Source organism: Rhinoderma darwinii, chromosome 12, assembly GCF_050947455.1.
Source record: "Rhinoderma darwinii isolate aRhiDar2 chromosome 12, aRhiDar2.hap1, whole genome shotgun sequence".
NCBI lineage: Eukaryota > Metazoa > Chordata > Amphibia > Anura > Rhinodermatidae > Rhinoderma > Rhinoderma darwinii.
In genome coordinates, this window is record NC_134698.1 from 56,595,678 (window position 1) to 56,623,409 (window position 27,732).

The 27,732-nt window shown below is 43.6% G+C and overlaps 1 long non-coding RNA gene across 2 annotated transcripts in view; it reads left to right on the forward strand.

Annotated features, from left to right (window-relative positions):
- Window positions 1-27,732, forward strand: part of LOC142664551 (uncharacterized) — a 186,220-nt gene that overhangs the window by 17,786 nt on the left and 140,702 nt on the right. For both annotated transcript variants that reach the window (XR_012851314.1, XR_012851313.1), the window contains exons 3-4: window positions 6,823-6,896; window positions 20,065-20,138. This is a non-coding gene — a long non-coding RNA (uncharacterized LOC142664551). The remainder of the gene's footprint in view (window positions 1-6,822; window positions 6,897-20,064; window positions 20,139-27,732) is intronic.

Below are 27,732 nucleotides of genomic sequence, written 5' to 3' on the forward strand. Positions count from 1 at the left end.
CATGGTCCCTTAGCGTAGACCAGAAGAAAAGACAGCGAGGCAGCACTTCCAAAATAAATAGTAGCTTTATTCACCCATTCTACGTTTCAAGCTTGAGAAAGGTCCTCCTGGACTGAAACGTTGCACGGATGAATAAAGCTGCTATTCATTTTGGAAGTGCTGCCTTACTGTTTTTTCTACTTGCTCGTGTAGGTAGTGCCACACAGCCTCTTGTAGGTAGTGCCGCACAGCCCCCTTGTAGGTAGTTTCGCACAGCCCCCTTGTAGGTAGTGTCGCACAGCCCCCTTGTAGGTAGTTTCGCACAGCCCCCTTGTAGGTAGTGTCGCACTGCCCCCTTGTATGTAGTGTCGCACAGCCCCCTTGTAGGTAGTGTCGCACAGCCCCCTTGTAGGTAGTGTCGCACAGCCCCCTTGTAGGTAGTGTCGCACAGCCCCCTTGTAGGTAGTGTCGCACAGCCCCCTTGTAGGTAGTGTCGCACAGCCCCCTTGTAGGTAGTGTCCCACAGCCCCCTTGTAGGTACTGCCACACAGCCCCCTTGTAGTTAGTGCCACACAGCCCCCTTGTAGGTAGTACCACACAGCCCCCTTGTAGGTAGCACAGCCCTTCCTGCAGAATGTGCCACTGTAGCACCCTGGAGAAGAGGAATCCCCCTGTGGCCTGGGATTCCACTACTGGATGGAGCGCTTGATGTCTCTGTGGATATATGTGGCTGGCTGTCACAGGCACAGGGTATGTGGACCCACTAGGCCGCTCCGCCGTAGCGGGGAGGCAGCTGACCAGGTCACAGTCTAAGCAGAAGTAAATGGTAGAGAGTATGCTTGGGTACCTGAAATAGTCCGTGCGGTGGCTGTGGCTTCAGCACGGATGGAGGCAGGTGCGGCAAGTGGCGCCAGACGTGGCGGCCAGTATCCGATGACACTTGACGTGGCAGATGGCACTTGACGTGGCAGATGGCACTTGACGTGGCAGAAGACACTTGACGTGGCAGATGGCACTTGACATGGCAGATGGCACTTGACGTGGCAGAAGACACTTGACGTGGCAGGTGGCACTTGACGTGGCAAATGGCACTTGACGTGGCAGAAGACACTTGAACGCGGGCAGGCACAGGAACAACACGGAATACAGGAACGGTAACAGGGCACGGGTAACAGCTGGAACGGGAGACACTAAGGAACTATTTGCGAGACAGACTGGGAAAGACTAACAACACTCAGGCAAGGATTAGAAGGCCAGGGGCCTTCTTATAGACCAGGAAATCGTGGCAGTTGATGGTGATGACGATTTCCTAAAGGCCAGCGCGAGCATGCGCGCGCACCCTACGGGATCCAGCCGAACGGAGCGGAAGTGAGCGCTGGCATCTCCTAGGAGGGAGACGGAGGCCAGCGCTCACAGATCCATGGCTGCGGGCGTCGGGAGGTGAGTAAACCCGACGGCCCGCGGCCATGGGCGCTACACTGGCATAGGGAGCATTAAGGGCATTGTGGTTGTTCACGAGGAATTGTAATTGATTGGCATTGTTTCTGGTATATGATGCATTCGGGAACTGTGGTTGTCAAGGGGACATTGTGGCCTTCATGGGGACATCGTGACTGGAATTAGAGACCGTGTGGCTGTCATGAGGGCATTGTGACATTTTTGGAGACCTTTCGGTATTGAAGTGAGCATTGTGTTTGGGAAAGTGGGCATTGTAGTTGTCATGAGAACATTTTGGTTGTCATGTGGTTTTCATAAGAAGCATTAAGGGCATTGTAGTTGTCATGGTTGTATAATGAATGGCTATGGGGGCATTAAGGGTAATGTGGCTCGAATAGTGGGACTTGTGACTGTAATGGAGATATTGTGGCTAGGATAAGGCACCTTGTGGATGTCATGGGGCATAGTGGCTCTTATAAGGGCACTGTTGTTTGAATGGGAACCATTGTGGCTGGCATTGGGATATTTGGATGACATATAGCGGTTGTTATGTGGGAAATGTGGCTTGCATTGGCGGCATTGTTTCTGGAATAAAGTACAATGTGACTGGCATGGGGGAATAGTGACTGAAAAAAGGGATATAGCTGTTGTCATGTCAGCATTGTGGGTGATATGGAGAATTTCTTTTTGGAAAGAGGGCATTGAGTGCATTGTGGCTGACATGAAGGGCATTGTAACTGGCATAATCCCATTGTGGTTGTCAAAAAAGGATTGGAGAGCACTGTGGCTGGCCTGGAGGTCATTGTGGCTGTAATAAAGACAGTGGCTGAAATAAGAAAAATTGTGGGTGTCATGAAGGCATTTTGGCGGAGATCAGGATATTGGTAATGTTATGGGAACATTGTCATGGGGCGTTGTAGTTGTCATAGGGGCATTGAGGCCATTGTGATTGTCATGGTTGTATTGTGGTTGGCTTGGGTTGACGGTATTGTGGGTGGAAGTAGAGACACTGCCGGTGTCATGGTAGAATTGTGACTGGCATGTGCCATCATGACTGGCATGGGGGCTTTGTGATGGGCAAAGGGGAAGTGAGTACATTGTGATTGGCATGGAGAACTTTGTGTCAGGCAAGTGAGAACTTTTTGGCTGTCATAGGGACATTGAATGCATGTTGTTGTCATTAAGTCAATGTGGTTGGCACAGGGGGAAGTGAGGTCACTGTGGCTGGCATGGATTGCATTCTGTTTAGCAAAAGTGGACATGAGGACATTTTGATAGTCATGAAGGCAATATTGTTGGCATATGGGCTTTAAAAGTTTGTGGTTGTCATTGGGGCTGGCATAAGGGCTATTCATGGCATTGTGACATAGATAAAGCACATTGTTGGCTTTGTAGCTTGCATGGAACTTTGTGGATGTCATAGGGACATTTTAGTAGGCATATGTGTCATTCAGGGCATTGTGGCTGGCATGGAGGAAATTTTTGTGATAAACCCTAAGAAAAATGTATTGTTTATTGGGGCATTGTGGTTGGCATAAGGGGCATTGTCGGCATTGTTCCTGGGATAAAGTACATTCTGGCTGGCATGGGGAAATTGTGACTGGGAAAAGGGATATAGCTGTTGTCATGTCGACTTTGTGGCTGGTATGGAGGCTTTCTTTTTGGAAAGGGGGCATTGAGTGCATTGTGGCTGACATGAAGGACATTGTAACTGGCATAATCCCATTGTGGTTGGCAAAAAAGGAATGAAGAGAACTGTGGCTGACATGGAGGTCACTGTGGCTGTAATAAAGACAGTGGCTGAGATAAGGGACATTGTGGGTGTCATGGGGCATTTTGGCGGAGATAAGGGATATTGGGAATGTTATGCTAACATTGTCATGGGGCATTGTAGTTGTCATACGGTTATTGAGGCCATTGTGGTTGTCATGGTTTTATGGTGGTTGGCTTAGAGCATTGAGGGGATTGTGGCTGGCATAATGGGTTTTGATGGCATTGTGGGTGGGAATAGAGACACTGCGGACATTGTAGCTGTCATGAGGATATTTTGGCTTGGATATGGGTTATTGGTGATTTGTTGGTCGCATTATGATTGTCATGGGGTTTTTGAGGCTGTCATGGGGCTTTGTAATCGGTTGGCAATGTGGCTGGCATAGAGAACACTGGTTAACATGGGCATTTTGACTGGGATAAGGGACATCGCAGATGTCATGAGGGCATTGCGGCTGGCAGGTGTCACTTTGGCTGGCATGGAAATTTGTGTCTCATGTGGTTGTTGGTGAATATGAAAGTGCTGGCACAAGAGACATTATGGCTGTCTTGGGGTCTTTCTAGTTGTTATGCCAGCATTGTGGCTCGCAAAGCAGGCATTCAGGACATTGTGAAGTGCATAGTGACTTACATGGGGGCATTGTGGCTGACATAGAAACCAATGAGGGCAATGTGGTTCTGATCGAGGAATTTAAATTGGCATTAAAGTCATTGTGTCTGGCATATAAGGCATTAGGTGATTGTGTTTGTAATGGGAACAATGTGGTTTTCATAGTAGTAATGATGCTGGGTTAAAACAGAGTTTGGCTGACATGGGCGCATTGTAGTTTGTATATGGGCATTGAGGGCATTGTGGCTGGGATAACGGTTGTAGGCGGCATTGCTGCTGGGATAAAATACATTGTGGCTGGCATGGGGACATTGTAGCTGGCATAGTGGCCATTGACATCATAGTGGCTGTCATGGCAGCCTTGGCATTCTTGCTGGGATAATGGCCATAGCAGGTGTGATGGAAACATTGTGGCAGGCATGGCAGATTTTTGTCTGGCATTGGAACTTTGTGGCTGGCATGGAGCCATTGTGCTTGGCAAAGGAAGAAGTGAGGGCATTGTGGCTGGCATGGAGGGTTTTGCGGCTGGCAAATTGGTAATTCAGGGCTTTTTAGCTGTCTTGGGGCATTGTGACTGCATTAGGGGAATTCAAGGTTTGCGTTTGTCATTGGGGCATTGTGGCTGGCATAATGTATATATTGGGTATCCTTTAATTATTGAAGCTGGCATGCAGGCATTATGGGTGCCACATGGGCTTTCTTTTTGGCATATGGGCATTGAGCGTATTTTTTCTAGCAAATTGTGGCCTATATGGGGGCATTGTGGCTAGCATAGAGCGCAATGAGGGCATTGTGGTGGTTATCGAGGAATTGAAGTTAAAATTGAAGGCATTGTGTCTGGCATATGAAGAATTTAGGGATTATGGTTGTAATGGGAACATTGGTCTTCTTGGTGGAATTTTTGCTGGGATAAGAGACAGTTTGGCTGTCATTGTGACATTGGTGGGATCATGGGGCATTGTGGCTGGGATTATGGATCTTGAAGGGTATCGTGAGGGCATTGTGGCTAGTAAAAGGGCCATTGTCGGCATTGTGGCAGTCATTGCGAAATTTTGGTGGAGATGATGGACATTATATGTGTCATAGGATCATTGTGGCTGTCGTGGGTGTATGGTAACTTAAAAGGAGGCAATGTGGCTGGCATAAGGCATAGCGGCTCTTATAAGATCTTCGTAGCTGGCATGGGGGCATTGGCGATGGGATAAGGTACATGGCGGGTGTTATGTGGGCATTGTGGCTGGCCTGAAGAGCATTGTGTCTTTTTGGGGTATTGTGGCTGGCATTGGAGCCATTTAGGTATTGTGGATGTCATGGGTGCATAGTGGCTGTGATGAGGGGCAATGTAGCTGTCATAGGTCAATTTTCGCTGTTATTGAAGCATTGTGTCAAAACTTGTTAATTTAGGAGAGCAAAGAAGAAAAAGAGATTTTACTCAAAGGGTTTTTCATTTTTTTGCTATGAGTGGCGCATTATAGTTGATGTGTCTCCTTTTCTTTGCCTCTCTAGTCATTTGGCCAAAAGTTACAAGTCATTGTCCAGCTATTTTCACTACCAGTGATATCACTGTGTGTCATAACATGGCACATGTGTGGTCTTTATTGAATGTGTGATATTTTTCCTGATGGATGATGTTTGCTTTACTGTGTACTCTCTAGGTCACATTTAGGCCCATGTTATAAATAAGTTGTAAATGGTCCACTGAATAGTGTGTAGAATGGTTTTCTGTTTTATACAGATGTGGAGTAGAGTGCTATTTCTTCTAGACATCTGATCTTTAATGTGATTGGTGACTAATTTTGGTGTTGTGATTAGTCAATTATATCCTACTTGTGGCTTCTAGTCAAGATGGGGTGGTATTTGCATTCTCTTGGATAGAAAGGCTTGAAGTGGAATCTCCAGCTTTGCTCCTCAGAATGTATCCCAGAAAGGGTTTAAGTGCTCCTTAACTGGTTCCCGACCGCTGGCTGTGTTTTTACGGCCAGCGGTCAGGGTCCTTAAAACCCGAGCCATAGACTTTTTACGGCTCGGGTTTTAATTTGCTGCCCGCGCGATCGGGCAGCTGAATGTCGGGTCTCCGGCTGTCAGTGACTGCCGGGGACCCTGAGGAGAGGATAGAGGCAGCTTTCGTTGCTTCTGTCTTCTCCGATCTCTTTTACACAGCGCTCAATGAATGCTGTATATAGGAATAGAGGCATCGGCAGCCCCGCTCTCTCTATTCCTCCCGGTGTTCATGTGACTGGTCACATGATCGCCGCGTGCCGTTATTGACAGACTGCTGCTGGGTCTAACTAGACCCAGCACAGCCCTATTAGTGACAATCGTCACTATGAGAGGGCTGATTTCCCCTGTAACTGGGGCTGCTGTGCAGCTTAGTTACATTGGAAAAGCATGGTTTAAAAGAAAGGACAAAAATATATAACGTTCCCCAAAGGTCTTTTTTGACCTTTGAGGGACAGACCATAGTAATTAAAAAAAATAAAAGTAAAGTTAAAAAAAAATTAAATAATAAATACACATAAAATACCCCCCGCCATCGTTGTAACGCTAGCGCTGGCCCAATTACCCTAATATAGACATGTAATATATAAAAATTTACGGTAGACAATGATAATAGGTCTATTTTAGGGTAAAACTATGTTATTACCCAAAAAAAAATAGCTGAAACGTAAAAAAGCTTATTTTTTTACTATTATTTTCAAACTTTATGAATAAAAATTCTAAAATAGCAAAAAGGATGTGTATAAAAACAATAGAAAAAGAAACCTGCCTTGTCTACGGAAAAAACGTCGCAAAAATCAAGTCGTTAGCCCAACAAATAAAAAAGTTAAATGGCTATAACTAACACATGCTAAAAAGGGCTAAACGGTGTCTGGTCCTAAAGGCTCAAAACAGCCCGGTCCTGAACTGGTTAAAAAAATGTTTGGGTTTTATTAGAAACAAGGCACACTAACATCTCTTTACTGATCCAATACATTTATAGCATATACCAGGAACGTATTATCACACCACTTTTTTTTTTTTTCTAGGTGTCTATTTAAAAGTGAAGAGAAGCAAGATATGGAATCCTCCAGTCAGCGGCAATAGAGGAATCAGAGGACGGGTAATTAATATTATTATTAATTACTGATAATTATCAGGCTAGTTTCTAGCTCTGGACTTTCAGAGGTGTGGTAATACCTTCCTGGTATATAAGGATATATGTCTAGTAGTACATATATTGGCTATAGATATTTAACCCCTTCCCGACATCCGCCGTATATATACGGCGCTGCCGGAAGGTGCTTCCCGCAAAGCGCCGTATATGTACGGCGCAGTGATGGTGCGGGTTCAGGAGCAGAGCCGGCACCATCACCGCGGGGTGACAGTTTTATTATACAGCTGGCACCCTCCTGTAACTGCCAGGACCGGAGCTATTCTCCGATCCGGCAGATTAACCCCTCAGATGCTGCGCTCAATAGATTTTAACCCGACCAGCAACCCAGTGACGCAATCGCTGGGTTGCTGTGGCAATCGGACGCCAGAAAATGTCGTCTGAGTCTGCCTTGTACGTGAGCCGATGAGGACCGCCTGCGGCGAGTCCTCATAGGCTTGCTGTCAGTGAATAACTGACAGCGCTAATAGACTGCACTACGTATGTAGTGCAGTGTATTACAGTAGCGATCGGGGCATCAGGCCCTCATGTCCCCTAGTGGGACAAGTCAAAAAAGTTAAAAAAATGTAATAAAAATGTGGTAAAACAATAAAAACACACACTTTTCAAATAAAAATAAAGCTAAACTGACTTTTTTCCCATAGTAAGTCTTTTATTATGGGAAAAACCGTAAAAATTAAAAAAAACTATACATAATTGTAATCGCCGCGTCCGTAACGACCCAAACTACAAAACTATTATGTAATTTTTCCCGCACGGTGAACGCCGTAAAAAAAAAACATGAAAAACAACGCCAGAATCTTTGTTTTTAGGTCACATCTCCTTCCAAAAAATGCTATAAAAAGTGATCAAAAAGTCACATTTACTCCAAAATAGTACTAATAAAAACGACAATCCGTCCCGCAAAAAAGAATCCCTGACACCGCTTTGTGCACGCAAAAATAAAAAAGTTATGGGTCTTAGAATATGGCGACACAGAAAACAAATGATTTTATAAAAAAAGTGATTTTATTGTGCAAAAGCTGCAATACATAAAAAAAACTATACATAATTGGTATCGCCGCGTACGTAACAACCCAAACTACAAAACTATTATGTAATTTATCCCGCACGGTGAACGCCGTAAAAAAAAAACATGAAAAACAACGCCAGAATTGCTTGTGTTTGGTAATTTCCTTTACCAAAAAATGAAATAAAAAGTGATCAAAAAGTCGTATGTGTTCTAAAATGGTACCAATAAAATCTACAGCCCGTCTCGCAAAAAACAAGCCCGCACACCGCTCAATCAACTGAAAAATAAAAAAGTTATGGCACTAGTAATGCGGTGATGAAAAACATCTCAATGTGCAGGCCGGAGGGGAACATTTCTTCAGTTTCAGGGCCCTAGTATTTAGGAACTAGGAAAGGGAATGGACATAGCACATCCGCTGGAAGCGAGGATGCCCGTATTATACCAGCGCAAAACTTTCCCAGCAATATTTCCCAAACTACGAAGGAGAAAAAGTCCCCAAAAGGTGCAGAGCGTTACAGAAGGGGGATAATAAAGAAAACCGTTTATCATTGTGACACCGGCCTGTGCATAACGGATCGCTTCACATCGTAACACACATCTATGGATAATTGTATTATTTACCCCATTATTATACCCTCTTATTATGTCCTGATGTACTCCGCACAGATTACATATACCCCCACATTATAAACAGAAATACCAGCAAAACCCCAAACAGAACTACTACCAAGCAAAATCCATGCTCAAAATGGCGGTCTTTCCCTTCTTAGCCCTACAGTGTGCCCAAACAGCAATTTATGGCTGCAAGTAAGGCATTACCATACCCGGGAGAACACGCTTTACAATTTATAGGGTAAGATTTTCTAGGTGCACAACATATTGTGCGGTGAATGGGCAGATCAGTGGAAAAATTTCAATTTTCACTTCACCATCCACGGCGTATTAATTTCTGAAAAACACCTGTGGAGTCTAAATTCTCACTACACCCCTTGATAAATGCCTTTAGGGGTGTAGTTTCTAAAATGGGGTCACTTTTGTTTGGTACATCAGGGGTTTTGCAAATGCAACATGGCGTCCGCAAACCATTCCAGCAAAATCTACGATAAAGATAAATACCGCTCCTTTTCTTCTGAATGCTCCCATATATGTAAACAGCTGATTATAACCACATATGGGGTGTTACCGTACTCGGGAGAAATTTCTTTACAAATGTTGGGGTGCTTTTTCTTCTCTATTCCTTGTAAAAATGAAAAATGTTGATCTAAAACTACATCTTGTTGGAAAAAAAAAATTCTTTCATTGTCATGGCTTAATTCTAATTAATTCAGCAAAAAACCTTTGGGATCAAAATTTTCACTATACCCCTAGATGATTCCTCAGGGGGTGCAGTTTTCCAAATGGAGTCACTTTTGGGGTGTTTCCACTGTACTAGTACTACAGGGACTCAGCAAATGTGACATGGCGCCCAGAAACCATTCCAAAATCCAAATGGTGCTCCTTCCATTCTGAGCCCTACCGTGTGTCCAAACAGATGTTTGTGACCACATGTGAGGTATTGTTTTACTCGGGAGACATTGCTTTACAAATTTTGCGGTGCTTTTTCTCCTTCCGTCCTTGTGGAAATGAAAAGAAAATACCTAAACCTACATTTTCTTTGAAAAAATGTAGATTTTCATTTTTACGGCCTACTTCCAATAAGTTCTGTGAATCACCTGTGGGGTCAAACTGCTCACTGTACCCCTAGATAATTTTCTCATGGGGTGTAGTTTCCAAAATGGGATCACTTGTTGGGGGTTTCCACTGTTTTGTCCGAACGGAGGCTTTGCAAATGCGACATGGCCTCCGCAAACCATTCCTGCTAAATTTGAGCTCCAAGAGCCAAATGGCGCTCTTTCCCTTCTCAGCCTCGCCGTGTGTCCAAACAGCCGCTTATTACCACATGTGGGGTATTGTTTTACTTGGGAGAAATTGCTCTACAAATGTTGTGGTGCTTTTTCTACTTTAGTTCTTTTGGAAATGAAAAATAAAATAGCTAAACCTACATTTTATTTGAAAAAATGTAGATTTTCCTTTTCATGGCCTAGTTCCAAAACTTTTTGCAAAAAAACTGGCCGGTCAAAATGCTTGCTACACCCCTAAATAAATTCCTCGAGGGGTGTAGTTTCCCAAATGTGGTCACTTTTGGGGGGTTTCCACTGTTTTAGTTCCACAAGACCTCTTCAAAGCTGACATGGTGCCTAAAATATATTCTAATAAAAAGGTGGCCCAAAATCCACTAGGTGCTCCTTTGCTTCGGAGGCCGGTGCTTCAGTCCAGTAGCACAATAGAACCACATGTGGGATATTTCCTAAAACTGCAGAACCTGGGCAATAAATATTGAGTTGCATTTCTTGGGTGAAACCTTCTGTGGTACAAAAAAAATGGATTCAAAATGAATTTCTGGAAAAAAATACTGAACTTTGGAAATTTCACCTCTACTTTGCCTTAATTCCTGCGCAATGTCTAAAGGGTTAAGAAACTTTCTAAATGCTGTTTTGAATACTTTGAGGGGTGCAGTTTTTAAAATGGGGTGACTTATTGGGGGTTTCTAATATCTAAGGACCTCAAAGCCACTTCAAAACTGAACTGGCCCCTGTAAAAATAGCACTTTGAAATTTTCTTGAAAATGTGAGAAATTGCTGCTAAAGTTCTAAGCCTTGTAAAGTCCTAGAAAAATAAAATGATGTTCAAAAAACGATGCCAATCTAAAGTAGACATATGGGGGATGTTAGTTAGCAACATTTTTGTGTGGTATAACTGCCTGTCTTACAAGCAGATACATTTAAATTGAGAAAAATGCTAATTTTTGAAATTTTTCGCTAAATTTTGGTGTTTTTTAACAATTAAATACTAAATGTATCGGGCAAATTTTGCCAGTAACATAAAGTCCAATGTGTCACGAGAAAACAATCTCAGAATCGCTTGGATAGGTAAAAGCATTGCGGAGTTATTACCACATAATTTGAAACATGTCAGATTTGAAAAATGAGGCTCTGTCAGGAAGGTCAAAAGTGCCCAAAGAGGGAAGGGGTTAAGGGCATTGTAAATTCCTTAGTTTTCTGTACATTGGTGCACTGCATTTACATTCCAACATACACATGCATCAACGTCTTTCTTTCCCCAATGGAAATTTTTGGCTTTCAAGTGGGAATTGTGGCTGGCATGAAGGGCATTGTAGCTGGAATAGGGAGAATTGAGGGCATTGTGTTGTTGTTTTTTTGACGCATTTAAAATTGGCACTAAGGCATTTTGACTGGTATATGAGGCATTCAGGGATTGTGGTTGTCATGGGGACATTGTGACTTCCGTGTGGACATTGCGGTTGGCATTAGAGACAGTATGGCTGTAATAGAGGCATTGTGGAATTTATGTGGGTATTTGTGGCTACTAAAGTGAGTTATGAGGCAGTCTAGTTGTCATGGGGGCAATTAGTATGTCAAGGGGCATTTTGGGTGTCATGGTTGTATTGAGGTTGACATTTTGCTTCTGCAACCTAAGGCGTTGTAGTTGTCATGGGGGCATTGGAGTAGACATAGGCTGCATTAAGGGGAATTTTACTGCAAAGGAGGACATTGTGGCCTTCACGGGGGCATAGTGGCTGGCATTGAGAGCATTGTTGTCCTTTGGGAATTGTAATTGGTATTGCAGGCATTTTGGCTGGAATATGATGCATTTTGTGATTGTGGTTGTCAGAGAATATTGGCTTTCATGGGGACATCGCGACTGGGATTAAAGACCGTGTCATGAGGTCATTGTGACTTTTTTGGAGGCATCGTGGTTTTTATTTGGGCTTTGTGACTGGTAAAGTGGACAATGAGGGCATTGTAGTTGCCGTGAGGGCATTTTGGTTAAGGGGCATTGTGGTTGTCATAAGAGGCATTGTGGTTGTCATGGTTGTATTGCTAATTGCTAAGGGCGCATTGTGGCTGGCATAGGGGGCGTTTAGAGAAATATGACTGTCATGAGGACAAAGTACCTGGCATGGCATGTGACTGTCATGTAGGCATTGACGGCGTTGTGAGTCTCATGGGGAATTGTAATTGGTTTGTATATGAGACATTGAGGGTATTGTGCCTGGCATATAGGGCATTGTTGCTAGCATTGGTGTCATTGTGGTTGTCATGGGGATTTTGTGACTGTTGTAAGAGTCCTTTTGGGGGCTTTATGGTCGTCATGGGGCATTGTGTCTGGGATAAAAGAGATTGTGGACATTGTAGCTGTCATGGGGGCTTTTTGGCAGTCCTAAGATATGTTATGGGGGTATTGTTGCTTGAATGGGAGCCATTGTGGCTGGCATTGGGATATTTGGATAAGCCATATTGCGTGTGTCATGTGAGCGTTGTGGCTTGCATTAAGGGCATTGTGCGTAGAATAGGGGCAATCTAGTTGGAATAGGGCCAGTAATGGCATTGTGACTGTGATGGAGGGCATTGCGTAATTTCTGCATTTTTGTTGGCAAAAGGGGAATTGAGAGCATTGTGGCTGTAATGGAGATTTTGTGGATGGTCATGTGGGCATAATGGCTCTTATAGGAGCATTGTGGCTGGCACATGGGCATTGCTGCTGCCATAGTAGGAATTGTGGTTGACCTAGGGACTTTGAGTTGTCATGGGGGCATTGAGGTATGCAAAAAAGGCATTCAGGCCATTGTGGCTGATATGGAGTGCAATGTGGCCTTTGTGGTGGCATTGATGCTGGCATAGATATAATTGAGGGCTTTCTGGTTGCTCGATAAATTTGTAATTGGCACTGAGGGCATTGTGGTACGCATATGAGTAATTTGGGGATAGTGGCTGTCATGGGGGCATTGTGACAGTGTCAGGGAAGCATTGTGGATGTTAGGTAAGCATTGTGTCTTTTAAAGTGGACAATGAGGGAATTTTAGTTGTCATGGTTCTATTGATGTTGGCTTAGTGAGCATTGAGGGCAATATGGCTGGCATTGAGAGCATTAGATTATCATGGAGCATAGTGGCTGGGATAAAGGACATTGTGGACATTGCAGATGTCATGGCTGCATTTTGACTGGGAGAAGGGACATTCTTGATTTCATGGGGCCAATTTAGCTGCCATTTAGAGCACAGTGGCTGGCATGGAGAACAATTTAGCGATCATGGAAGCATTGGGTCTGGCATTGAGACATTGGCAGTACTGTGGCTGCGCTAAAGTACATTGTGGCTCGCATAGTGGCATCGTGGTTGCTGGCATAATGGCAATTGACGGCATTTTGGTTGTTATGGCGGCATTTGGCTAAAATAATTGCATGATGACTTTTCTGACTGTCATAAAATACTAGTGTAAAGTGGAGTGTAGACATGTCATATATTGTTATGAAGAGGAGTGGACTCACAGGTGAAATTTGATGATTGGGGAAGGGACACACAGCGTAAAACACTGCAGATTTTCCGCAACTGATTTTATTGTGGAAAATCCGCAGAATATTACAGTAGCAGCAGGGTGGATGAGATTTGAAAAAATCCACAGAGAAATCGTTCATAAATTGACCTGCGATGTTGTATTTTCATTTTGCAGCCTGTCCATTCATGTTGCGGAATCGCTGCTCTTCTGTTGCGGGTTTTCCCCATCAAATTCAATGGGGAGGTAAAAGCCACAACAAATAGGCAAATGTTGAGATTTTTGTGGTGGATATGCTGCAATTCCACTGCAAAAATTGCAAATCCAGAGAAAAAAAGTTTTTTTCGGTTTAAAAATAATAAATAGCTTCATACTTACCCCCGGCCATTGTCATAGCGACGCGATCCTCTGTTCTAAGTGCAGCCTGGTCTCCTGAGATTAAGCTTCATCCCATGTGACTGCTGCAGCCAATCAAAGCCTGCAGCGTCATACCAGGAGGCCTGGCTGTACTCAGAGCAGAGGGATGCAGGGTCGGACTGTCTCACCAGAGGATCCTCTGGTGTGATCAGACTTTGACACAATAATGGGCCCAAAAGGTCTGTGATTATGGAGATAACCACTTACCAACTAGTGTCTATTTCTTATGAAGTGATTAATAAATTACCTATTAGATCTTATTGATCATATGTTCTGTATGTGCAATGATAACAAAGATTAGGATACAAATGAAAGTGGATGTGCTCATTTTCTGTGTGAATGGAGAGTGCGCCCTCAGGAGATTTCTCTTTGGTGGGCCCAAGATATTCCAGTCCGACGCTGGAGGGACACGTCGCTATGACAACGGAGAATGGGATAAGTATTAACTTTTTTTTTTCTACCAGTATTTCCGCAGCGGAGATTCCGGCCGAAAAACTGCACCGCAATTTCGTGCGTTTTTCCTGGCGGAATTCTCTGCAGCTCTCATGACGGATATGCTGTGTGCTTATACGCATTGTATCCCCCTTGTGTGCAATTACCCTATAAGTTACATACATCTACCATTCAGGAGGGGAGGCCTCACAGCAATTCATCAATAATATGAGAGGACAATGTGTGATACCTCCATAAATAGGGAAACCGCCACTTATCTTCTATCGGTCACATTATCTCACCCATCCAATATTAGTAGGAAGAAAGAAAAGGCTGGCACTGTTGAACCAGTGACTATTGGAATTGGAGTATATCGAATGGCTTATTTTTCTTAATGGATTTGAGCAGATAAGTTGCCCCGGAGGTGCTCATCGAAAAGTACAGCACAAACCAACTTGATATAAACGTATAGGAATTATCGAGGCACTCACCGGACTTGCAACACAGTTACTTTATTCAAAACATCTCAGTCAGGATGTGGAATTAGCCTACGGCCGTTTCACGTGCGTACACGCTTTCTCAGGGCCCTGGCGTCCCTTCCTTTACCTGCCTTTTTGTTCACAAATTAGTATAGACTGTTACGTAACAGAATAATAATACAAAAAGACAGGGAAATAAATGCACAATATACATTTGTGAGTGATGCACCATAATTATATCAAGTTAGAATAACAATTTATTAATTACATTATTTAAAAACAACAAGGTTTACGTTATAAAGGAGCTTAGGTCGTTTCAGTCATTAAGACCGAGAGGTCCTAGCGCCCCTGTCTGTGAGATTATTTCTGCCTCTTTTTGCAATAGAGTTTTGTGTCTGTCTCCTCCAGACAATAACGGCTTAATGTGAACTATGCCCACAAATCGCATACATCGTGCGTTATTTTCATGTTTTTCTTGCATATGTTGTATCAACCTAGGGCATCCCTCACCTGTAATTAATGATCTTACATGTTCACGGAACCTTATATACATGGGTTGTATAGTTTTTCCTATATAAAATCTCCCACAATTACAGATCACTGCATATACAAATATTGGGTTCTACATGTTATCAGCTCATTGATTTCAAACGCACAGCCCCCTAAATTACGGTTCCTAGTGCGTATAATGGAATTGCAATAATTGCATTGCCCACATTTATGATTCCCCTTCGGTCCTCTGGCTGATAGTCAGTTCTCATTTCCCCATTTTCTTTGGGAAAAACGGCCCCTGACCAGTATATCCTTTAAATTCCTACATCTGCAAAAAGATATTATTGGTTTTCTAACTGCGACCTCCATAAGTAGTGGGTCATTCTCAACTAGATGCCAATTCTTTCTAATGCTCGTTCAGATCACATCACTCATTGGACTATGGCCAAAGGATAGAATTAACCTCTTGTCCTTTTCAACAATAATTTTTTTCCTCTTTTTATTATGTTATAATAGCGATGACTATTTATTATTACTTGCTCTGTTCAAAGCTTCCCTTACCAATTCTAACGGATATCCTCTTAATTCCAGTCTTTTACTCATCTCATCTGCCTGTTCATAAAATGTCATATCACTGCTATTAATTCGTCTTAAACGTAAAAATTGAGCGTAACGTTACGTAACAGTCTATACTGATTTGTGAATAAAAAAGCAGGTAAAGGAAGTTACGCCAGGGCCTTGAGAAAGCGTGTACGCACGTGAAACGGCCGTAGGCTAATTCCACATCCTGATTGAGATCTTTTGAATAAAGTAACTGTTTTGCTATTCCGGTGAGTGCCTCGATAATTCCTATACGTTTTTATCACCCATCCAATATGATGACACTAACATAACACTAAAATGTGGATATAGGGCAAATCTTCATTTTTACAATTAACTTGCTTACCTTATAAACTGCATAGAAAAATGCAACTGAGCAAATATTTTTATCCTGGGATTTCACACATAAGATCATGGAGTCATGCGAAACATAAGAGCCGCTGTTTGTACAGAGACCAGATATTGCAGGCGTAATACTACATATAGCAAGAGCACAGGTGGTAGTAAATTCTTGTTTTACCTCAGTTATAACTTTTCCTTATAAAGTCAATAGGGAAAAACACCACAGAAATAAAGACTCAAAAAGTGCAGCAGTTTCCAAGAAACCAAATCCGGCCACAAATCTGTAATGTCACAATTGGTTTGATCTGAGCCCACCCTTGTAGTTTACTCAGTGGTACAAACCAGTTAGCAGCATCTGATTGGACGGTTTGAATAATACCTTCCTCAGATTTCCACTGCACCAGCCATCTCCATAGAAATGTAGATGTCAGTTGAGCGGATAATAGACAGCGAGAGACACGAGGTCTGTGTAGGAGACGATGTTTATATATAACTGACCGCAAATATGACAGGTACACAGTTGCCATCATTTGATTATTTTTTTCCAGGGACGTTTAGTGTGTGGTGTCTTTGGTGGGTGTGTGAACAAAATGTCTGCACTAGTTTGGCTGACCACTACTATGGTGGCTGGTATGTCTCTGGTTATCTGGTTTTTTACAGGCAGGTGATGTCTCACTTTATCACTAGGGCTAGGCAAACTGTGCTGATCACTACTGGTAGCGTAATAAACAGCGTAGGTAGTGTCACACTCAGTACCCCTTGTAAATGGTGCTCCACACTGCCCCCAGTAGATAATGCCACACACTTCCCCCTGTAAATTGTACCAAACACTGCTCTTTGTAGATAATGTCACAGTGCCCCCTGTAGATAGTGCCACAGTGCTCTCTGCAGATACCACAATGCCCTCTGTAGTTAGTGCCACGCAGACCCCCTGTAGATGCCAGGCAGACCCCCTGTAGATGCCAGGCAGACCCCCTGTAGATGCCAGGCAGACCCCCTGTAGATGCCACGTAGACCCCCTGTAGATGCCCAGTTACTCTACCTGTGAGGCATTCATTGACCCCTGGAGATGGTGCCACGCGGACCCCCTGGAGATGGTGCCACGCAGACCCCCTCTGTAGATGACGCAGCACACACCCTCTGTAGCTTATAGATTACACCACACACACCCCCTGTAGATGACGCCGCACACACCCCCTACAGATGACACCACGCAGTGGTTTTTCCATGAAGGACATTTATGACATGTTATAAATTTTAAATAGATGCGGATCCCAGAGGTCTATCTCTAGAACGGGGCCCCGTTCTATCTTACCTGGCTCCGCTGTCTTCCGGTCACTTCTTGGTTACATCGTCGAGTTACGCGAACAGCGTAACTCGCTGAGCTACGCAGTTTCCGTAACTCCCATAGAACTGAATAGTAGTTACGGAAACAGCGTAGCATGCTACTCTGCTTCTGTAACTGCCATTCCCTTCTATCGGAGTTATGGAAACCGCGTATCCCAGCGAGTTACGCTGTTTCCGTAACTCATCCATGTATTACAGTGTAATGTACCAGCGCTCTAATGATCGCTGGTTCAAGTCCCCTAGGGGAACGAATAAAATGTGTAAAAAAAGGTGTAAACATTTTTTTTAAAGTTAAAAAAAAAACGAAAAACCTTTTCCCATTATTCCCCAAGCAAAATGTAAAAATAAAAAAATGGGTATCGCTGCGTCCGTAAAAGTCTGAAACTATTACAATATAGCATTACTTGATTCACACAGTGAATGGCGTAAAAAGAAAAAGAAAACCCCAGAATCGTCTTTTGGTCACCATAGCGCTAAAAAGAATGAAATAAAATGTGATAAAAAAATCGTATGTACCAAAAAATGGTGCTATAAAGACCTACAGCTCGTCCCGCAAAAATAAGCCCTCACACCGCTCAAACAATGGAAAAATATAAGTTTTGGCTGTCAGAATGTGGTGAAACTGAACAAATTATTTTTTTTAACCAATCGTTTTTTCATTGTAAAAGAAGTAAAATATAAATTTTGTAACTATTTTCTAGTGTCTAAAGCCTTGGTGCGTCTTATAGTCAGGTTCGTCTTATAGTCTGAAAAATACGGTAGTTTTTTCTATGTTTTACTACTTTTACAAGGAAAAAACAAAGTGTAAAAAAGTAAAAAGTTTTTGGTGTCAAATTCTGAGAGCCATAACTTTTTTTTTTTTCCGTCCATTAAGTGGTATGAGGACTTATTATTTGCAGGATAAGCTGTAGTTTTTACTGCTACAATTTTGGGGTACATGCAAGGTTTTGATAATTTTTTTATTCCATTTTTTTTGTGGGAGATGAGGTGACTAAAAAATAGCAATTCTGGCGTCTACAGTTTTTGTTTTTTACGGCGTACACCGTGCGGGTTAAATAAGAATATATTGTAATAGTTCACACCTTTACGGATGCGGCAATACCAATTATGTTTATTTATTTCATTTTTTTGCAATGCTTTATCGGGGAAATGCGAAAAGGTTTTTATTTTGAACTTATAATATATATTTTTATTTTACATAAAACAAATACTTTATTTGACTGATTTTTACTTTTTTTTTATTAGTCCCCCTAGAGGGACTTCAACTAGCGATCCACTATATACTATACTGGATCGCTTGCACTATATACTGCAATACTAATGTATTGCAGTATATCGTCTTTCTGACAGGCTTCTATTAAGTGATTAATAGGAGCACAAACATGGCAGACCTGTGGGACTTCATTAGGCCCCCAGGCTGCCATAGCAACCATCGCCGCCCCGCGATTGCTTTGCGGGGGCGTGATGAGCTGTTAGAGGATACGGATCTGTGGTCAAACGCTTATCTGCCACTCTGTACGCAAATATGGTCCGTAGTGCATCCCCGAAATTTTGCACGCTCCCTGAGACTTCTATGGGTGAGTCCGTGCCGCAATTGCAGACAGGAATAGGACATGTTTTATATTTTGCTTTTTAGTTCTACGGCCCGGACACACATCCGTAAATATACGGAAAGAAGTCAGTGGCCAATAGAAATTAGTGGGTCACCAGTTTATCCGTAATTATAGATTACAGACCAGGCATTAGTGTCTCATTGCGCTCCTGAGAATACACGAATTCAGCAACATAATATGTGCTGTATGGTAGCTGCTCAAACTAATATACGCAATTTACAAATACCCCTGAGGACGTTCCCCTCTGGTTCAGAGGGTTTCAGAAACGCGTTGGGAGATTGCTCAAAATTGCTAACTTGTGGCAAACAGACCACATTTATTTTTGCTAAGTTCTCTGTTCATGTTTCAATTGGTGCACCCAGCATCGGTGCCTGTGGAACATTCATATTGGACTGAGCTACTTTGCGTCAAACGGACGAGTGGTGTGTATCACTACTCCTTGTGGGTGTTGGGTGTTGTATCGACACTAAGGTGTACCAATCATCATCTTATTTTTACACCTGATCAGGGAACTGTGTCTCTGTTTTGCCAAACGCCTATTCACAGTATAAATTGGCATGAGTGCCCTATTTTAAATACTAATTAATAAAGACATTTTAAACGTTTATTTAGGCAGGACTTCACATAATTATAGATTTGATCCGTAATTATGGATTTGTAATTACGGATAGAAACTGCGGTCATGTGCATGGGGACTCATTTAGAGCTTTTGCTCAGAGCCAAATACATGCTACTTGTGGCTTCTTGAGGCTTCTAGTCGGGATGGGGTGGTCTGTGCATCCTCTTGCATTGTAAGACTTGAGGTGGGATCTCTAGTTTGGTTAGACTCCTCTGAATGTATCCCAGAAAGGGTTTGATGGCCCTTTTATAAATTTTATTTTTGTTTTATCAGAAACTGGGCACACTAACATCTCCTTACTGATCCAATATACAGTATCTATAGCATATACCACGAACGTATTATCACATCTCTTTCTTTCTTTTTTCTAGGTGTCTATTTGAAAGTGAAGAGAAGCAAGATATGGAATCCTCCAGTCAGCGGCAATAGAGGAATCAGAGGACGGGTAATTAATATTATTATTAATTACTGATAATTATCAGGCTAGTTTATAGCTCTGGACTTTCAGAGATGTGGTAATACCTTCCTGGTATATAAGGATATATGTCTAGTAGTACATATATTGGCTATAGATATTTAAGGGCATTGTAAATGCCTTTGTGTTCTACACATGGGTGCACTACATTTACATTCCAACATACACATTCATCACCATCTGCCCTTTCCCATTAGGAAAGATTTGCTGTCATGTACGCCTTGTGGCTGGCATAGAGAGAAATGAGGGCATTGGGGTTATTCTCGAGGAATTTATAATTGGCATTGAGGGCATTTTGGCTGGCATATTAGGCATTCAGGAATTGTGACTATCATGGGGACATTGTTGCTTTCATGAGGACATCTCGGCTGGGATTAGACACTGTGGCTGTCATGGGGGCATTATAACTGTCATGGATGAATTGTGGAATAAGTTGGCATTGTGGCTGCTACAGTGGGCAATGAGGCATTGTAGTTGTCAAGGGGGCAATTAGACCATCAAGGGTAATTGTGGTTGTCATGCTTGTATTGCGATTTGTCTTTTGCTTCTGCCATGTGAGGGATTGTAGTTTTCATGGATGCTATGGTGTAGACATAGGAGGCATTCAAGGTAATTTTACGGCTATGAAGGGCATTGTGGCTGGCTTGGAGGGCATTATGGCTGTCCTGGGGAATTTGTATAGGCAAATGCAGAATTGAGAGCATATTGGCCGGCATGGAGGGCATTGTAGCTGTAATGGAGCTACTGTGCCTGGGATAAGACACATTGTGTGTGTCACTGGGACATAGTGGCTCTTATGGGGGCATTGTGGCTGGCATTTGGACATTGTTATTTGAATTGGTACCATTGTGGCTAGCATTGGGGCATTCTGGTTAGTATAGTTTTATTCTAAATTGCATAGGGCCATGATTGGCATTGTAACTGGCAAGGATGGCATTGTGGCTGTCATTTTTGCATTGTCGTTGGCAAAAGGGGAATTGAGGGTATTGTGGCTGGAGGGTTTTATGTCTGGTATAAGGGACAATGTGGGGGTCATGGGGGCATAGTGGCTCTAAAGGGAGTACTGTGACTTTCACATGGGCATTGCTGCTGCCATGGGAGGCATTGCGGCTGGGATGGTGGACATTGTGGGCATTGTGGTTATCATCAAGGAATTGGTATTGAGGGCATTTTGACTAGCATATTAGGCATTTGGGAATTGTGATTGTCATAGTGACATTTTGACTTTCACGGTGGCAAGGTGGCTGTGATTGGAATCCGTATGGCTGGCATGGAGAGCATGGAGGTGTTTATATGGGAATAGTGGCTAGTAAAATTAACAGTGAGGGCATTGTAGTTGTCATAGTCGCATTGTGACATTGTGTTGTAGGGGAACAGTGGCTGTCATAAGGACAAAGTAACTAGCATGGGGCACTATAGCTCCCATCGTGGCATTGTGGCTAGCATGGAGGGCATTTTGGCTAGCATTGGGGTCACTGTGGTAGTCATGGGGATATTTTGACTGGCATAAGAGTCATTGAGGTCATTATTGTCAGCAGGGCCTTCCATAGGATAGATGGCGCCCCGTGCAAAATGATCTTTCGGCGCCCTACCCCATCATAAATAAATGCCCCTCATAGTATAATGACCTTTATAGTGCCCCCACACACTATAATGACCCTTTAGTGCCGTTATCCAGTATAATAATAATTTTTGATAATATAATAAATTATAACCCCTTCATGGACACAGTATCTTGTTCTCTAATTGTGCCCACACAGTATTGTGCCCCCCTAAGTGCCATACACAGTATATTGCCCCCTGCACTGCCCCTACACAGTATAATGTCTGCTTAGTGACCTCCACACAGTATAATTCCCCCTTCCCTGGCTGCACACATAGTCCTTCCTTGTAGATAGTGCCCCCTGTAGATTGTGCCATACAGCCTCACTGTAGACCGTGCCATAATCCCCCACCTCTTCCTTGTAGACAGTGTCATGCAGCCCCCACCTCCCCCATGTAGACGGTGCCATACTGCCCCCCACCTTCCCTTGAAGGCAGTGCCACCAAACAAAAAAATTGTACTCACCTAGGCCCGTTCCCACGACAAACTGAGCTGTTCCACAACACCGACTACTGGATCCTTACGTAGGCCGGCGTGATCCTGTAGCCTAGTATAGAGTTTTCCAACCTTTTCGGACTTGAGGCACCCCTGGAAAAAAAATCAGCCCCTCCTTAAAGTAAAATGACCATCAGCCCCCACTCACAGTAAAATGACCATCTGCCCACCACTCTCACTAAAATCTAAAATGCTATTAATTTTGGAAGTGCTGCCTTACGGTCTTTCCTTCTTGCCCTTGTAGTAGTGATCCATGGTCCCTTGGCATAGACCAGAAGAAAAGACAGTGAGGCAGCGCTTCCAAAATGAATAGTAGCTTTATTCACCCATTCTACGTTTCAAGCTTGAGAAAGGTCCTCCTGGACTGAAACGTTGCACGGGTGAATAAAGCTGCTATTCATTTTGGAAGTGCTGCCTTACTGTTTTTTCTACTTGCTCGTGTAGGTAGTGTCACGCAGCCCCCTGGTAGGTGGTGTCGCGCAGCCCCCTGGTAGGTGGTGTCGCGCAGCCCCCTGGTAGGTGGTGTCGCGCAGCCCCCTGGTAGGTGGTGTCGCGCATCCCCCTGGTAGGTGGTGTCGCGCATCCCCCTGGTAGGTGGTGTCGCGCAGCCCCCTGGTAGGTGGTGTCGCGCAGCCCCCTGGTAGGTGGTGTCGCGCCGCCCCCTGGTAGGTGGTGTCGCACCGCCCCAGGGTAGGTGGTGCCGCGCCGCCCTCGGTAAGGTGGTGCCGCGCAGCCCCCATGTAGGTAGCACACCCCTTCCTGCAGAATGTGCCACTGTAGCACCCTGGAGGAGAGGAATCCCCCTGATGCCTGGAATTCCACTACTGGATGGAGCGCTTGATGTCTCTGTGGATATATGTGGCTGGCATAGAGAGCATTAAGGGCATTGTGGTTGTTCTTGAGGAATTGTCATTGATTGGCATTGTTTCTGGTATATGATGCATTCGGGAACTGTGGTTGTCAAGGGGACATTGTGGCCTTCATGGGGACATCGTGACTGGAATTAGAGACCGTGTGGCTGTCATAAGGGCATTGTGACATTTTTGGAGACCTTTTGGTATTGAAGTGAGCATTGTGTTTCGGAAAGTGGGCATTGTAGTTGTCATGAGAACATTTTAGTTGTCATATGGCCTCGCGGTTTTCATAAGAAGCATTAAGGGCATTGTAGTTGTCATGGTTGTATAATGAATGGCTATGGGGGCATTAAGGGTAATGTGGCTGGAATAGTGGGACTTGTGACTGTAATGGAGATATTGTGGCTAGGATAAGGCACCTTGTGGATGTCATGGGGCATAGTGGCTCTTATAAGGGCACTGTTGTTTGAATGGGAACCATTGTGGCTGGCATTGGGATATTTGGATGACATATAGCGGTTTTTATGTGGGAAATGTGGCTTGCATTGGCGGCATTGTTTCTGGAATATAGTACATTGTGACTGGCATGGGGGAATAGTGACTGAAAAAAGGGATATAGCTGTTGTCATGTCAGCATTGTGGGTGATATGGAGACTTTCTTTTTGGAAAGGGGGCATTGAGTGCATTGTGGCTGACATGAAGGGCATTGTAACTGGCATAATCCCATTGTGGTTGGCAAAAAAGGATTGGAGAGCACTGTGGCTGGCCTGGAGGTCATTGTGGCTGTAATAAAGACAGTGGCTGAAATAAGAAAAATTGTGGTTGTCATGTAGGCATTTTGGCGGAGATCAGGATATTGGTAAAGTTATGGGAACATTGTCATGGGGCGTTGTAGTTGTCATAGGGGCATTGAGGCCATTGTGATTGTCATGGTTGTATTGTGGTTGGCTTGGATTGACGGCATTGTGGCTGGCATAATGGGTTCTGAAGGTATTGCGGGTGGAAGTAGAGACACTGCCGGTGTCATGGTAGAATTGTGACTGGCATGTGCCATCATGACTGGCATGGGGGCTTTGTGATGGGGCAAAGGGGAAGTGAGTACATTGTGCTTGGCATGGAGAACTTTGTGTCAGGCAAGTGAGAATTTTTTGGCTGTCATGGGGGCATTGAATGCATGTGGTTGTCATTGAGTCAATATGGTTGGCACAGGGGGTAGTAAGGTCACTGTGGCTGGCATGGATTGCATTCTGTCTAGCAAAAGTGGACATGAGGACATTTTGATAGTCATGAAGGCAATATTGTTGGCATATGTGCTTTAAAAGTTTGTGGTTGTCATTTGGGCTGGCATAAGGCCTATTCATGGCATTGCGACATAGATAAAGCACATTGTTGGCTTTGTAGCTTGCATGGAACTTTGCGGATGTCATAGGGACATTTTAGTAGGCATATGGGTCATTCAGGGCATTGTGGCTGGCATGGAGGAAATTTTTGTGATAAACCCTAAGAAAAATGTATTGTTCATTGGGGCATTGTGGTTGGCATAAGGGGCATTCTCGGCATTGTTCCTGGGATAAAGTACATTCTGGCTGGCATGGGGAAATTGTAACTGGGAATAAGAATATAGCTGTTGTCATGTCGACATTGTGGCTGGTATGGAGGCTTTCTTTTTGGAAAGGGGGCATTGAGTGCATTGTGGCTGACATGAAGGACATTGTAACTGGCATAATCCCATTGTGGTTGGCAAAAAAGGAATGGAGAGCACTGTGGCTGGCATGGAGGTCACTGTGGCTGTAATAAAGTCAGTGGCTGAGATAAGGGACATTGTGGGTGTCATGGGGCATTTTGGCGGAGATAAGAGATATTGGGAATGTTATTCTAACATTGTCATGGGGCATTGTAGTTGTCATAGGATTATTGAGGCCGTTGTGGTTGTCATGGTTTTATGGTGGTTGGCTTAGGGCATTGAGGGGATTGTGGCTGGAATAATGGGTTTTGAGGGCATTGTGGGTGGGAATAGAGACACCGCGGACATTGTAGCTGTCATGGGGATATTTTGGCTTGGATATGGGTTATTGGTGATTTGTTGGTGGCATTATGATTGTCATGGGGTTTTTGAGGTTGTCATGGGGCTTTGTAATCGGTTGGCAATGTGGCTGGCATAGAGAACACTGGTTAACATGGGCATTTTGACTGGGATAAGGGACATCGCAGATGTCATGAGGGCATTGTGGCTGGCAGGTGTCACTTTGGCTGGCATGGAAATTTGTGTCTCATGTGGTTGTTGGCGAAGATGAAAGTGCTGGCACAAGAGGCATTATGGCTGTCTTGGGGTCTTTGTAGTTGTTATGCCTGCATTGTGGCTCGCAAAGCAGGCATTCAGGAAATTGTGACTGGTATGAAGTGCATAGTGACTTACATGGGGGCATTGTGGCTGACATAGAAACCAATGAGGGCAATGTGGTTCTGATCGAGGAATTTAAATTGGCATTAAAGTCATTGTGTCTGGCATATAAGGCATTAGGTGATTGTGTTTGTAATGGGAACAATGTGGTTTTCATAGTGGTAATGATGCTGGGTTAAAACAGAGTTTGGCTGACATGGGCGCATTGTAGTTTGTATATGGGCATTGAGGGCATTGTGGCTGGGATAACGGTTGTAGGCGGCATTGCTGCTGGGATAAAGTACATTGTGGCTGGCATGGGGACATTGTAGCTGGCATAGTGGCCACTGACATCATAGTGGCTGTCATAGCAACCTTGGCATTCTTGCTGGGATAATGGCCATAGCAGGTGTGATGGAAACATTGTGGCGGGCATGGCAGCTTTTTGTCTGGCATTGGAACTGTGTGGCTGGCATGGAGCCATTGTGCTTAGCAAAGGAAGAAGTGAGGGCATTGTGGCTGGCATGGAGGGTTTTGCGGCTGGCAAATTGGTAATTCAGGGCTTTTTAGCTGTCTTGGGGCATTGTGACTGCAATAGGGGAATTAAAGGTTTGCGTTTGTCATTGGGGCATTGTGGCTGGCATAATGTATATATCGGGTATCCTTTAATTATTGAAGCTGGCATGCAGGCATTATGGGTGCCACATGGGCTTTCTTTTTGGCATATGGGCATTGAGCGTATTTTTTCTGGCAAAAATTGTATTGTGGCTGTCATGGTCGCATTATGTTTGGTAAAATTGGATTGCAGGTCATTGTACCTGGCATTGGATGCATTGTGGTTGTCATGGCAGTATTGCTGTTCACATAAGAGGAATTCAGGACATGGAGGAAATTGTGGCCTATATGGGGGCATTGTGGCTAGCATAGAGAGCAATGAGGGCATTGTGGTGGTTATCGAGGAATTGAAGTTAAAATTGAAGGCATTGTGTCTGGCATATGAAGAATTTAGAGATTATGGTTGTAATGGGAACATTGGTCTTCGTGGTGGAATTTTTGCTGGGATAAGAGACAGTTTGGCTGTTATTGTGACATTGGTGGGATCATGGGGCATTGTGGCTGGGATTATGGATCTTGAAGGGTGTCGTGAGTGCATTGTGGCTAGTAAAAGGGCCATTGTCGGCATTGTGGCAGTTATTGCAAAATTTTGGTGGAGATGATTGACATTATATGTGTCATAGGATCATTGCGGCTGTCGTGAGGGTATGGTAACTTAAAAGGAGGCAATGTGGCTGGCATAAGGCATAGCGCCTCTTATAAGAACTTCGTAGCTGGCATGGGGGCATTGGCGATGGGATAAGGTACATGGTGGGTCTTATGTGGGCATTGTGGCTGGCCTGAAGAGCATTGTGTCTTTTTGGGGTATTGTGGCTGGCATTGGAGCCATTTAGGTATTGTGGATGTCATGGGTGGCTGTGATGAGGGGGCAATGTAGCTGTCATAGGTCCATTTTGGCTGTCATTGAAGCATTGTGTCAAAACTTGTTCATTTAGGAGAGCAAAGAAGAAAAATAGATTTTTTTTAAAGGGTTTTTGTTCCAGGAGGCACAAGTTAAGTGAGAAACAGTTACTTAAACATTTGAGTAAAAGTATGTTTTTAGTGTTAAAATTCCTGTCGAAAGTATTATCATTGAGTAAAGTAGGTGTGATATAAATAATTCATGCAGTTTTGAGAATACAATGATTTTGAGTTGAATATCCCTGGTCAGATGTGGTTTGGTTGAGGTGTTCCTAAATGTAAAAATGCCAATGTCTAATGACAATGACATTGCCAAGCCCAGTATATTTTGTTTCTCATTATATTATGTTACACAATCTTACTGCTCATCAGCTGTGTTCATGAAAGTCTATTCTGAAATATGGTTCATTTTTGTAGTATTTGTGTTGGCATGGTTTCATTTTTTTGCTATGAGTGGCGCATTATAAATGTGTCCTTTTCTTTGCCTCTAGTCATTTGGCCAAAAGTTACAAGTCATTGTCCAACTATTTTCACTACTAGTGATATCACTGTGTGTCATAACATGGCACATGTGTGGTCTTTATTGAATGTGTGATATTTTTCCTGATGGATGATGTTTGCTTTACTGTGTACTCTCTAGGTCACATTTAGGCCCATGTTATAAATAAGTTGTAAATGGTCCACTGAATAGTTTATAGAATGGTTTTCTGTTTTATA